Raw genomic sequence first — 5000 nt, 5'->3', positions numbered from 1 at the left:
GTCGTCCTCTCTCTCTCTAAGTCGTCCTCTCTCTCTGAGTCGTCCTCTCTCTCTGAGTCGTCCTCTCTCTCTGAGTCACCCTCTCTCTGAGTCGTCCTCTCTCTGAGTCGTCCTCTCTCTCTGAGTCGTCCCCCCTCTCTACGAGAGCGATGCGCGGGTACTGTGTAGCAGCAGTGGCACGAGACGCCAGCGTGTGGGTGAATGACGCGCTTTGTATATCGTGATGCAAAACAAACAAACAACTAAACAGACAAACAAACAATCATCCTGGAGCCCTGCGTTGCATGTCATCTTCTCTGTCTTAGGTCATCATCCAAATGAATTTGACCGACTGATAGGAGCAGATGCAGTGATGGACCGTTGTGATGGTGGTGGTGGTTGTGATGGTGGTGGCAGTGATGGTGGCAGTGGTAGTGGTGGCGGTGGTTGTGGCGGTGGTGGTAGTGATGGTGATGGTGGTGGCAATGGTGGTGGCAGTGGTGGTTATGATTATGATGGTGATAGTGATTTCGATTTAAAGCTTTCGTGACTGCAGGGATTCATCTTCTTTCGGTAAAGAATCAAGAAGATGGTGATAGTGGTTGTCGTGGTTGTGGCCACGCAGCCTGTAGTCCTCCTGCGCTGTGGAGGGAGCAGCAGCAGTAGCAGCAGTAGGAGGCAGCAGCAGCAGGCAGCAGCAGCAGGCAGCAGCAGCAGCAGTAGCAGCAGCAGCAGAAGCAGCAGCAGCAGGCAGCAGCAGGCAGCAGCAGCAGGCAGCAACAGCAGCAGGCAGCAGCAGTAGCAGCAGGCAGCAGCAGCAGTAGCAGGCAGCAGCAGCAGGCAGCAGCAGCAGGCAGCAGCAGCAGGCAGCAGCAGCAGGCAGCAGCAGCAGCAGGCAGCAGGCAGCAGCAGGCAGCAGGCAGCAGCAGCAGCAGGCAGCAGCAGCAGCAGCAGCAGCAGCAGGCAGCAGTAGCAGCAGCAGCAGAAGCAGAGCAGCAGCAGCAGCAGGCAGCAGCAGCAGCAGGCAGCAGGCAGCAGCAGGCAGCAGCAGCAGTAGCAGCAGCAGCAGCAGGCAGCAGCAGCAGCAGGCAGCAGCAGCATTAGCAGCAGCAGCAGGCAGCAGCAGCAGGCAGCAGCAGAAGCAGGCAGCAGCAGGCAGCAGCAGCAGCAGCAGGCAGCAGCAGCAGTAACAACAGCAGCAGCAGCAGCTAGCAGCAGCAGCAGCAGGCAGAAGCAGCAGCAGGCAGCAGCAGTAGCGAGTGTTGGTGGATCAGGGCAGCACAGCAGGTGTCGTTGTGAAGCTCCCTTCTCGCGGGAGGGCGTCTAGCAAGAGGAGCCGCATCCTACCTCAGGGTCTCTGACACGGCCATCGTGAACCCCTTGAGAGAGAGAGAGAGACACCCAGACCCAGGGTTCTAACCCATCGTCACAGCATTGCTGGTTCAGTGTCTCTGACACGGCCATCGTGAGCCCCTTGAGAGAGAGAGACACTTAGACCCAGGGTTCTAACCTGTGCCTCTGACACGGCCATCGTGAACCCCTTGAGAGAGAGAGACACCCAGACCCAGGGTTCTAACCCGTGCCTCTGACACGGCCATCGTGAACCCCTTGAGAGAGAGAGACACCCAGACCCAGGGTTCTAACCCATCGTCACAGCATTGCTGGTTCAGTGTCTCTGACACGGCCATCGTGAGCCCCTTGAGAGAGAGAAAGACACTTAGACGCAGGGTTCTAACCAGTGTCTCTGACACGGCCATCGTGAACCCCTTGAGAGAGAGACACCCAGACCCAGGGTTCTAACCCGTGCCTCTGACACGGCCATCGTGAGCCCCTTGAGAGAGAGAGAGACACCCAGACCCAGGGTTCTAACCCGTGCCTCTGACACGGCCATCGTGAACCCCTTGAGAGAGAGACACCCAGACCCAGGGGTCTAACCCGTGCCTCTGACATGGCCATCGTGAACCCCTTGAGAGAGAGAGAGACACCCAGACCCAGGGTTCTAACCAGTGTCTCTGACACGGCCATCGTGAACCCCTTGAGAGAGAGACACCCAGACCCAGGGTTCAAACCCGTGTCTCTGACGTGGCCATCGTGAACCCCTTGAGAGAGAGACACCCAGACCCAGGGTTCTAACCCGTGTCTCTGACGTGGCCATCGTGAACCCCTTGAGAGAGAGAGTCCAGACTCTAACAAGGATTTTCAAAATTTCTTCCAGTTCAACATTTGTCCGATGACGCAAACAAAAAAAAAGATGAACTCAGTGAGCATCATAGCTCATCGGATTCCTCCGGTACGAAATAAATATTCCGAATCTGAGAGGCAGAGAGACTGGACCTTGGCACAGGGCTCAAAAGCATCAGTTAATCAGTGCTGGGTCGGTGGGTCTGACAGGGCTATGGTGAAAACCCCCACCCTCCTCGTGAGACGAGAGAGAATAACAACAACAATAATCTCTCTCTCTCTCTCAAGAGAGACGCAAGTGCCTCTGATTGCAGTCCTCTCCTCGCTCCGTCTCCCCAGCGCACAAGAAGCCCAATTACGTGGAGCGCAGATTATCTAAACCGCCCGCTTCTCCAAGCCTCCTCCTCCTTCTCCTTGAGCGCCATCCACGCTGATTGCAGCCACGACTCCCACATCAACCACGTGACCCACATCAACCACATAAACCACGTGACCCACATCAACCACATCAACCACGTGACCCACATCAACCACGTGACCCACATCAACCACGTGACCCACATCAACCACGTCACTCACATAAACCACGTGACCCACATCAACCACATCAACCACGTGACCCACATCAACCACGTCAACCACATCAACCACATCAACCACGTGACCCACATCAACCACGTGACCCACATCAACCACGTCACTCACATCAACCACGTGACCCACATCAACCACGTCACCCACATCAACCACGTCACTCACATCAACCACGTCACTCACATCAACCACGTGACCCACATCAACCACGACACCCACATCAACCACGTCACTCACATCAACCACGTCACCCACATCAACCACGTCACTCACATCAACCACGTGACCCACATCAACCACGTTACCCACATCAACCACGTCACTCACATCAACCACGTGACCCACATCAACCACGTCACTCACATCAACCACGTCACTCACATCAACCACGTGACCCACATCAACCACGTCACTCACATCAACCACGTCACTCACATCAACCACGTGACCCACATCAACCACGACACCCACATCAACCACGTCACTCACATCAACCACGTGACCCACATCAACCACGTCACTCACATCAACCACGTGACCCACATCAACCACGTCACCCACATCAACCACGTCACTCACATCAACCACGTGACCCACATCAACCACGTCACTCACATCAACCACGTCACTCACATTAACCACGTGACCCACATCAACCACGTCACTCACATCAACCACGTCACTCACATCAACCACGTGACCCACATCAACCACGTGGAGGTGGGTGAGAGACAGAGATGGAGAGACTTTTGACTTTTAAACAACTTTTATTGCCGCCAGCAGCAGCAACAGCACTGGAGGCGATTCCGATATGAAATACACAAAGTCACCAGCAACACAAATGAAAATAAACGCTACAAATCCACGCGCTGTGGCGCTAAATGCGCCGCGCACAACACGAAAGAAAAGCCACGTGGTGGCGGTGGTGGTGGTCATCGCGCACGCCACGGTGACGAGCAAGCGCTCCAGAAGGTGAACACCACGAGGGTGCCGTGCACGCTGCTACAGAGAGGGGCTTGTCCGGCTCCCCAGCGCTCGAAGAAGACGCGCTGCACATCACCGACACGTGTGTGTCACGTGGCGTGCTCCAGCCGGAGCCGCGCCTTGAGCAGAGAGAGAGACAGAGACACACAGAAGAAGACGTGCACATCACCGACACGTGTGTGGTACATGGCGCGCTCCAGCCGGAGCCGCGCCTTGAGCAGAGAGAGAGACAGAGACACAGAGAGAGGACAGAGAAACAGAGAGAGAGACAGAGACACAGAGAGAGACAGAGACACACAGAAGAAGACGTGCACATCACCGACACGTGTGTGGTACATGGCGTGCTCCAGCCGGAGCCGCGCCTTGAGCAGGCCCCTGAACACTGGAAGCTCCACAGAGCAGCCGTCAGTGTCACCTTGCAGCATCTTCTTCCTCGTTCTGTACACCGCCATCTTCGCCTGAGTACAGGCGAAGTTGGCGAGGTCATGGCGCTTGTTAGCCAGGTAAGGCACCACCCCATATACGAAGCTGCTGTTGTAGAAGGTCACCCCCAGTTTCCTGAAGATGTCCCCCAAAAGGCGGAACATTGGTTTGAGCCGCTGGCAGTGTAAGTACTGGTGGGGCAGATCCTCCCTGGCACCGCAGGAAATGCACAAGTCTGTTACCCCTGGCAAGAGATTCGGCTGAGCCACAGGGCAACGTGCAGTGTGCCAACCTCCACCGGAGGTCACCGCAGCGTTTGGATATTTGGGGACGGCCGCAAAGAGGGGAGCAGATGATGGGGAGCTCTGCATGCTGATATGAGCTACCCATCGGAGGCCGTCGGACTGCGAGAAGGGTTGCGTGCAGAACGAGAGAGAGCGAGAGAGTGACCGAGATAGTGAGCGAGAGAGTGACCGAGAGAGTGAGCAAGAGAGTGACCGAGAGGGTGAGCGAGAGGGTGAGCGAGAGAGTGACCGAGAGAGTGACCGAGAGAGTGAGCGAGAGAGTGACCTAGAGAGTGAGCGAAAGGGTGAGCGAGGGAGTGAGCGAGGGAGTGAGCGAGAGAGTGACCGAGAGAGTGAGCGAGAGAGTGACCGAGGGAGTGACCGAGTGGAGCGAGAGAGTGAGCGAGAGAGTGAGCGAGAGAGTGAGCGAGAGAGTGAGCGAGAGAGTGGGAGAGTGAGCGAGGGAGTGACCGAAAGAGTGAGCGGAAGAGTGAGCGAGAGAGTGAGCGAGTGAGCAAGAGAGAGAGCGAGAGAGTGAGGGAGAGAGTGACCGAA

Source organism: Lethenteron reissneri, chromosome 58 (genome assembly GCF_015708825.2).
Source record: "Lethenteron reissneri isolate LAM-NWPU_2019-01 chromosome 58, ASM1570882v1, whole genome shotgun sequence".
In the NCBI taxonomy this organism is placed as follows: Eukaryota; Metazoa; Chordata; class Hyperoartia; order Petromyzontiformes; family Petromyzontidae; genus Lethenteron; species Lethenteron reissneri.
This window is presented reverse-complemented; position numbering follows the sequence as displayed.